The sequence below is a fragment of the Nyctereutes procyonoides genome, unplaced genomic scaffold, assembly GCF_905146905.1.
Source record: "Nyctereutes procyonoides isolate TBG_1078 unplaced genomic scaffold, NYPRO_anot_genome, whole genome shotgun sequence".
Taxonomy (NCBI): domain Eukaryota; kingdom Metazoa; phylum Chordata; class Mammalia; order Carnivora; family Canidae; genus Nyctereutes; species Nyctereutes procyonoides.
The window spans coordinates 8,375,222-8,384,882 of record NW_026575147.1 but is presented as its reverse complement, the minus strand read 5'-3'; the positions used below and the strand labels follow the sequence as shown (position 1 = coordinate 8,384,882).

At 47.5% G+C, this 9,661-nt stretch overlaps 1 protein-coding gene across 1 annotated transcript in view; it reads left to right on the top strand.

Moving 5' to 3' along the window:
* Nucleotides 1–9,661, top strand: part of HK2 (hexokinase 2) — a 61,763-nt gene that overhangs the window by 733 nt on the left and 51,369 nt on the right. The gene's annotated exons all lie outside the window — the stretch shown is intronic.

The window sequence follows — 9,661 nt, the reverse complement described above, 5'->3', positions numbered from 1 at the left end:
GCACTCTCCTCCAGAGGTGCCTCGGGACCCGGGGTCCCCGGCGCCCGCCTCCAAGTGGGAGGCGAGCTTTGGTTGGTGTGCAACTGAAAGTTACTCGAAGGGGACCCCCCACCCCCACCCCCACCCCGCTTTCCTGTCTTCTTTGGAAAGTTTTCGTTACGTCAGGGAGCTTTTTCCCTGCCCTAGGCTCTGACAGGTCTGCTCACCTCGGGCCCGGCGGCCCCCGAGGCCCGAGCTCCCGGGCCAGGTCATTTGCATAAGAAAGAGCTTCTGGCCCCGCCGAGAGCCCAGCTCTAAGTGCCTCCGGGCGTGGGGTGGGGGTGGGGCTGGGGCTGGGCCCGAGGCGCTATCACCCTGGGGAGCATTGAGTTTCTGAAATACCGGGATTTCAGGACGGGCACCTGACCCTGGACCTCAGCTAGGACTTGAGAAGAGGGGACGGGCTGAGGCGCGGTGGGGGTGTCCAGAGCTGTGAGGCAATGACAGCGTTGCCCAATTACATACTTGAGATTTCTGTTGTCTTAGAGGGAACGCATTTTGGGAGAGTATCTTGATATAATTGTTCGGCGCCGCGACGGGCTCGCACTCCCATCCTGGGGGTTCCGAGAGCAAAGGAGAGGATGGTGGGTTACCCTCGTGTTTTCAGAGCGGTGGCAGATGAACCCCCAAGTAAAACATGGCAATATTTAGCCTCAGACTGGGGTAGGGAGGAGTGGGCGGCTGGTTTAGTTGAGTTTTACTCTGCTTCTAAATAAAAGATTGCTGCTCTCTCGCTCCTGGGATGTGGCCCTGCTCTGCACTTTATTTCAGTATAAGAATGTGTGTGTGAGCCGGTAGGATCTTGGCATCTTCTGGGCAAGACTCATCCCTTGGCAATCCTAAAGTAGGAAGCTTGAGGATTATTAATTTGGTGAAGGTCTTCTCAGTCGTGTGAATATCACTCCAGGACATTTTAATTCTTTTACCAATTTACTCTCCCCTAATCCAGAGGAAGGAGGCTAAGACTCAAAAACTGTCTTGGTTTGGCGATCATCTCTTTTGTCCCAGAGTGGAAAGAGAATAAATAAGCTTGGGGTATCTGGAAATGAGTTCTAAACTCTCTTTTGTCATTTATTAACCACAGGACCCTGAGCAAGTCACTTTGCCTCTTTGGACTGTTGGTTTCTTTTTATAAAACAGGAGTGACAGCAGCAGAAGCAGACTTGTCCACTTTATGGAGTTGTGATGATTAAACACGGTAAAGTAGAATGTGTCTTTTGTAGGCTACTCTTATCTACACTCACAGCTTCCTTTTAGCTTGTGAAGTGTCTGGGTGGACACTGGGTGTCCTTCCTCTAAATTACCAATGGGGGCACAATAGAGTCAGGCCTTTAATTTATCAGGTATCAATCTGGGACTTGGTCTCTAGAAGTAATTGAGTAAAGCTGTTTGATTACAGCTGCCATTAGATAGGAAGTAGAAAGAGAATCAGAGAATATTTTGGAATTATCTTTTCTTTATTTCTTTTTTTAAAGAGGCTCCACTACACGCCCAGTGTGGAGCCCAGGGTGGGGCTTGAACTCAGGACCTTGAGATCAAGATCTGAGCTGAGGTCAAGGTCAGTTAACTGACTTGAGCCACCCAAGTGCCCCTAGAAGCCTCTTTTTCAGTTCCTGCTACAAGAACAAATTAGGAGAGAAGGCTGAAGCTTGAGTTTTAATTTTAGAGAGTCTTTTGAAAAAGCCTTGATTTGGACTCTCCTGAAATCATTATCTTACATATTTGGGGTTGTAGTTGGAGGCATGGAAAACTTAGATTCACCTACCTAGAACTAGTCCCCACCCACCTTGTCTCCTGATGAACAAGTCCAGTGTTTTGTACCATTAAGAGGAGAGTAAGGGTTATTTGCTCACATTTGCTGATTGATGCTTTGAAACTCAAGAGCAAACATATAAAGCACTTACTGTGTACCAGGCACTGGTTTAAGCTCTTTACATGTGTTAGCGCATTAATGTTAACAACCTCACCTCACAAAGTAGATGCAGTTATTATCAGCATCCCTGTTTTACTGGTAAGGAACAAAGGCACAGGAACTTGTCCAAGGTCACTAGATTTTTTTGTAAGAGCTGGGAATTAAAGCCATGCAGTTGGGCTCCAGAGCCCCATGCTCTTGACCACACTCACCTGCTCCTGGGAACAATAGTCAACTCCATCCTGGCCTGTGTCTGCATTCACTCTGGGATGCTGGCAGCACTGTCACTCAGCATGCCCAGAAATGCAACTAGCTCTTCTCTGGGTTATATTAATGGCACCAGTACCCTCTGGCTATTCTGGCTGGGAGCTCTGGACTCATTTCATTGACTTTCCTTTCTGATTGCTACACATTTGTCAACCAGTCTCTGGCTTAATTCAGAGGCCTCCTAGGGTTTCTCTGTTTCCAGTCTCTTTTTGAAGTCAGACTGGAACATTTCAGAAGCTTTTTAACCCTGCTGGTTGAATGCGCCTTGACCCCTTCACTCCCCAAGGACTTGCATCACCCTTCCTTTGAATGCCATGTTCTTTACACGAGGTGCTTTTGCTCTATCGTGGCATTTTTTTTTAATGGGAGTTCTTATGACCAATTTTTTTTCAAGATTTTATTTGAGAAAGACAGAGAGTATGAGTGGAGAGAGGGGCAGAGGCAGAGGGAGAAGCAGACTCCCCTCTGAGCAAGGAGCCGCATGGGGGCTTGATCCCAGGTCCCTGGGACCATGACCTGAGCCGAAGGCAGACATTTAAATGACGGAGCCATCCAGGTGCCCCCATCATGGCATTTTTATCAGCCCACCATGCATTAGACCAGGTGGTTTTCAGTTCTAGTTCCTTCCTCAGGGCAGCGAGAATCCTGGCTGCTCATCTTTGTAGCCACTATTTCTGGCCACTGATGAGGTACTTAGTGAGTGTGAGGAAAAGGGAGGGGACCTTTCTGGAGACAAGCTGAGCTAGGGCTGCCGGAAGAGGAGAGTGAGAGGCAGGTTGGGGGATGGCTGGTACAGGGCTGAAGGGATGGGTGGATAGGGGGACATTAAGAAAGGTGGTGGGCTGAGTAATATTTCATTGTATACATAAACATCTTCTTTATCCATTCGAAGCAAATACCCACCATTTGCTTCGACGTGGATGGAACTGGAGGGTATTATGTTGAGTGAAATGAGTCAATCGGAGAAGGACAAACACTATATGGTCTCATTCATTTGGGGAATATAAATAATAGTGAAAGGGAATAGAGGGGAAGGGAGAAGAAATGTGCGGGAAATATCTGAAAGGGAGACAGAACATAAAGACTCCTAACTCTGGGAAACGAACTAGGGGTGGTGGACGGGGAGGAGGGCGGGGGGTGGAGGTGACTGGGTGGCGGGCACTGAGGGGGGCACTTGACAGGATGAGCACTGGGTGTTATTCTATATGTTGGCAAATTGAACACCAATAAAAATAAATTTATTATTAAAAAATCATAATATAAAAAATAAAAATATTTTAAAAGATTTAAAAAAAAAGGTGGTGCGCTTTTCTTTCATCAAGGCCTGAGGCTGATCCTGACCCTGAGGCTGATCCTGAGGAGAAAGGGAGTGGGTGGGGGACACAGGGAGGGAGAAAAGGAGGGTAAAGGTGTTTTCCTGTCTTCCAGCAATCAAGGCTCTGTCCTCTCTGTGGAGAGATAGAGGATTCTTTTTTATTAACTGTTGTATAATTAATATTCAAGATAAAGGATTTTTGCCTCTTAGGAATGAGAATGAGTTTTAACTGTAGAAGTGAAATGAAGTATGCATGCCTTGCTTTAGACCTTCGCCAAATTGTTTTAACATGCATAGAGGGGTGTCATATTTTCACTCTGATTATGGAATATAGATAGCTCACTTGGGCTCTTTTCTGTGTGAGGGAGGGGTGGCTTTCAACTCTTATTGGGGGGGTGGATATCTTGGAGGCAGAAAATTCAACAGAGAGCCCTCAAGAGTCAAGAAAGATGAAGAGTTTTAATGTTTTTTGAGAACTTACTGGGGGTACCAGGCCCTCTGGCTATGATGTGAGAAACTGAAACTCAGATACCTTTCAGTTGTCTAGTGAGGTAAGGCAGCAGCCAAGAGTGGGAGCATCACGAGGTGAGAGGTTGGAGACCTGAAGGGAGCCTTGACTGGTGTGCCTTGAGCACCTACTATGTGCCATTAATCTTCTGGGAAGGGTTTAAAGTAGCAGGAGTAAACTACTGACCACAACCTCACTAAGATTATTCTTGACCCAGTTAACTGACATTGACAGATACGGTTTCTCATTTGTTCACTGTGTACATAATACTTAGTGTCTTAATACTGTGCCTTCCTTGCTCAAAAGCATTTAATGGTAGGAGGAATATTTTGTAGCTTTTTGCTATTATTTATTTATTATATTTATATTATATTATATTTATTTTTGTTTTGCTAGTTACTATTTCAGACAGTGCTAGGAAGCACTTTTCTTTACCATTGAGTTAATTAAAATTCCCTCTGAGGCTCCTCAGACAAAGCCAACTTTTTTTTTTCAAACATCACTTTTCAAAGATGAACGTTTTCATCACCCTGAGGAGTTTGAGGGCAGTTAGGGGCCCTTTTCCAGGGGAAATCAAAACAGCACAATTCACAACTGTTTTCTCAAAATCTGGCAGCCAGCCTAAGGAGATCTGATGTACTAAAAGACCTCAGGAACCCTAGAAAACTGATGCCCTTTGTTCAGATATTTCTTTACAAGACGACTCTTGATAATGGGTTCCTCATTATCATCGTTGAATTTTGAAGTCAGCAAGTTTGGTTTGTTTTCCAACACTGTGTGTTGTCTGTCTTTTCCTTTCCAAAGCAGTGGGGGGCCAGGGGTGGAATGAGGGGTGGGGGGTGGCAGAGAGCAGATCAGATCCCAGAGTTCATTGCCTGAGTCTTAATATCATATGCTCATGAGGGACAGGCCATACTTCCTTGCACTGGAGTGGCTCTTTCTGCTTTACTCCTAAAGCAGGTGTTTCAGCCTTGGTGCTGTTGGCATTTTGGGCCACACAATCTTTTATGAGGGGCTATCTGTATGCCAACCTATAATAAAGAGCAAAAATTCTCAGCCTCCCAAGTTTATAGAGCCAAAACCTGTATTCTATTTGTTTTGTTTTGTTTTTGTTATGATTTCTTTTGAGCCATAGTTTTCAAGTGTTAGCAGTTTTGCCCTCCAGTGGGCTTTGGTATGTCTGGAGACATTTTTGTCTGTCACCAGGTAGGTGGGTCAGGATGTGTTGCTGCCTCTAGGAGGTAGAGGCAAGGGACCTACTCAATCTTACAGTGCACAGGAAAACCCCTTGCAACAAAGACATTTTTGGCCCTAAATATCCATAGGTTGAGAAACTGTGTTAGAAGAACATAGTTCATCCCTTCCTTTAGCTTTATAGCACATTGTTCATGATCACACAGCTAGTTAATAGTAGCTGTAACCAGGACCTTGGCTTTCAGCTCGCAGGTTGTGAAGAGATCATGGTGGTGAGTGGCCTTTTACAAAAGATGAATAGATGAATTTGAGGTGAAGTTTGCAGACCACAGCAGTCAGCAGATGTCCATGACCCCTGTTGAAGAAGGGTGGGCTACCTGGGTTACTGTTTTTCTGCCTTCCACCAATAAAATGCCTACAATGTAAGCACTGCAGGAAGCCAGTGGGAGAGAAGTCTGCTCAGTTATCCCCAGGAGACTCTTACCTGGTTGTTGCTGGGATTTCCACCAAGGCCAAGCATCCATCAGACTTGTGAACAAAGCCGATGAGCCTGGCGGAACATGAGCCCAGGTGCTGCTCTAACTGGGAACAGAGAAGCAGGGCTAGTGATACTCATTAAGGGCCACTCCAACAGTCATATTGGAAGGGGCTGTATGGGGAGTGATAGAGTCAGTCTCCCAGGATTGAGTCCTGCCTTATGTAACCAGCCCTGTGAACTTGGGTTAGTTAATTTAATCTTTCCAGGTCTTGGTTTCCTCCTCTGGTAAAGTGGAGAGTTTTTGGATAACACCCTCATAGGTTACTGTAGGGATTAAAGAGAGTTAGTATATGTGAAGCTCTTAGAGCTGTGCTTGACACATAGTCAACTCTGTATGTGTTAAATATTAGTACATAGAAGACTACATACATATAGTACTACATTCTTAGATACCCTACTGTGCTGTCCATCTGGGCAGGAGCAAAAGAGGCCCTGTTTCTTTTTTCCCAAGGGCTTTTAGGACATATGGGTTCTGGAACATTGATGCCGTCTGATGTCGGGTTAGAGTAGAAGACAAGCAGGACAGAGAGATGGAAATTTCGTGAAGCTGAGGGATAAGGAAGTGTCCTCGCTGCCCCCTCTGCCTTCTAAAACTGTCTCTTTCTGGGGCCCCTGGGTGGCTTCAGTGGTTGAGCATCTGCCTTTGGCTCGGAGCATGATCCCAGGGTTCTGGGATTGAGTCCCATATTAGGCTCCCCAGAGGGAGCCTGCTTCTCCCTCTGCCTGTTTCTTTGCCTCTTCTGTGTCTCATGAATAAATTAAAAAAAAATCTTTAAAAAAGAAAAAAAAAAAGAGAAAACTGTCTCTTTCCTGGGCATAGGAGAACCATTCCTGAGTTCTTTCTCTAACTTGCTTTCTTTTGGGTCCCCTGGGAAGTAGCCTCCCCACTGTGGGGGGTAGGGTGTGTGTGTGTGTGTGTGTGTGTGATGCCACAGTCATTGTACCACAGATTAAAGCATCCTCGCTGGAAGGCATGACTGTCCATAGCATTAGTTCCATCCTTTTCACTGTAGAAACCTAGTCCCCTCCTCTTCAGTCCCCCGCACCAAAGGGCAGAGGCTCCCAGGGCAGTTGCTGAGGCCCACTTACACTGTAGTTGGCCAGTGAGATGCTTGCTTACCCTTCCTCACGTCTGCCCCAGATTCTGACTTCTTGCTGGGGAAACTGCTTGTGGGGGCTGTGTACCCTGGGCTGTTGAGTCATAGGACCAGGTCATGGTAGGTTTTGGTCCCACTGACCCCTAGAATTTCACTGAAGGGAACCATCATTCCCACAGTCTTTTGGCAGATCAGGAGGAATGTGTCTTACCATCTTGGGTGTGAGCAGAGAGCTCTTGGCCCCTCATGCGGACTCTGGGCTGTCCACTGCGGCCCCTCCTGATACTCAGGTGCCCATGCCTCTTGACAAAGCTCAAGGCAACCCTCTGTGTGGAACCCACTTTCTCCTCCCCTTGTTCCTGTACAGGCTTTGGCTTGTCCAAACCCAGGTGGGAGTCTTGGCCTTGTTTCCCTGAAATGTTGCCCTCTCTTAGGAGTGGCCATACTTTTTGCACTTTTGTGTATGGGTCTCAGAGCATTTCCCTGATGTTCCTTATTTGGAGGGATCTTGGTTAAAATTTATTTTGGAGTTAACTAAGAGAGTGAGTTAGTGCTGAGACCTGGCCCTTGGTACCCACCCGGCCAGCCTTCCTGATTCTCCTCACCCTTACCTCAGTGGTTCTATCATGGAGGTGTGTTTAATGTTCTTGAAAGGCCTTATTCCTAGACTCTTCCTCTGGCATCTCCATATTGTCTGATAAAGGAATGAAGCCAGATAAGCCACTAGGGTTAAACAAGGGCATGGCGAAACTGCACTTTTCTTTTTTCCCATTCGAGAGATTTTTTTCTCCTACTTCCTTCCAAATTTTTCTGTCAACCTTGCAATGAAGCCTTCTAGCCATGTCTCATCAGTTCCATCTCCCCCACCCCCACCAATTTCTAAAGCTCTTAAAATAACAAACACTACTAAGTGCTGGGCTCTGTCTGTGCACTCTAACTCTGGCCATCCTGAAGTAGCCCGCCCTGGAAGCAGCCCACCCTGGTAGACATTATTATTAGCTATTATTCAGATGAAGACACCAAGGCAAAGAAAAGGGATAGTACCTTGCTCAAGGGCAAACCTGAATTTCAGTCTGACCTCAGAACCCAGACCCCTGACCCCAGCATGAGCTGCCTGGGACAACTGGAGACAGATCACTTGTTCCATTTTCATGGGGCTATGAGTCAGGTGTCAGTTGGGAAGGGACCTTTGGATCATTTAGTTCCAGTCCTTCATTTTATAGATGAGGAAACCAGGTGCTGTGTACTGAGTGACCAGCCCAACTTTATATAGGACAAGCCCCAGAGCAGGAACCCAGTTTCTTGGTCCCCATTTCCCTTTTGGCACCAGTCGTGCAGCATGAGCTCTTCTCATCAGTCAGGTGTGGGCTCCCCAAGAACAAAGGCAGGATTTGCTTTGTGGCCTGTACCTAGAGGAACCCTATAATTTGTCCAAACTGGGCCACTTTTGAGAGTAAACGGAGACACTGTTAATACTTAGGCTGCTGCCTCAGCATAAACTGAGATTGTCCTGGACAATCTGGGGTATATGGTTGCCTTGCCTTTGGTGCTTGTGGGATGAGTGGGGCAGACTGGGAAGGTCTGGGGCTGGGCATGGTGCCAAGCGACAGATCCATAGGGATTGAGGGGACACTTGGCAGCAGGCAGGAGTGGGGAGTTCAGATGTCCCTGTGGGACAAGAGGCTCCGGCAGACTCTGGTCCCTGGCATGGGGCTGTCCAGGGGAGGCAGAGTCTGACCCTTAGGGGACCCAGGGGGACTGAACAGGCAGCCAGGTAGCTGGAGAGGAAAACATGCTGCCCCCAGAGTCACAAGCAGTGAGGGCTCAGGCCTGAAAAACAGGGTCAGGCTCTGAGCTCCTGGGCATTCTGGAATGGCCAACTCTCCCCGTCACCCAGGTTACTCTCCACTGCCTCCCACTGCACACTCATAGACCCTTGTACGTGACCGTGACCGTGACCTATGACTTCAGTACCTACTATATCGCAGTACTGAGAGAGCTGCTGGAATGAAGTTGGGAACATGTAGTTGGTGCTTTTAGTCCTCTGGGACCAGCAAGGGCCAGCGAGAGCAGGAGACATAAGGTGTCAAAAGTGTGTTAGCAGCTGGGAATTTGGGGAGAGGCCATTTGTGCTGGGCCCTGAAGGGCAAAGTAGGAGTTTGTTAGGCCAGAGGAGGAGAACATTCTAGGTGTGGGGTCAACATATACACATTTCTATCCTTTTTGAGACACTCCTTAGAATAGTATTGACACATGCATGTTTAAGTGTTATAAATCTGTATTTTATTACAAGGGAAAAAAACTGCCTACTCTGGCCTTACCTTCAGTTTGTAATTACTTGCTAATGTATTTACCTGCCACCAATAGACTGAGCCCCTTGCAGGCAAAGACTGGTGCCCTCAGCCCCTGGCCGGGGCCCTCTCCAGTTAGCATCCTCCATCAATGGTGTGTAAATGAACTGTGCCAGGGTCTTGTGCATCAGAACATATTCTTGCACTGCTGCCCCACAGCTGGCCCAGAATGTGTGAGGGCAGGAGGCTCCCAAGACTGGTGTCCCAGATGCCCATCTCCTGGACCCCTGAAGGGGTGCTGCTGCCTGAGGTCTGTCTGGCAGTAACTCCAGGCAGCTGAGGCAAGAACTGGAAGAACAGGAAAGCCTGTGACTCACCAAGGTGCAACAGGATCCGGGGGGTGTGGCCTGTAAGCCTCCTGGGTCAGTTCCACACTCACGCTGGCACCCTGGGCTTGTGAGCGCATGGTGCGTCAGCTGGAATCTCCCCGAGGTGGCCTG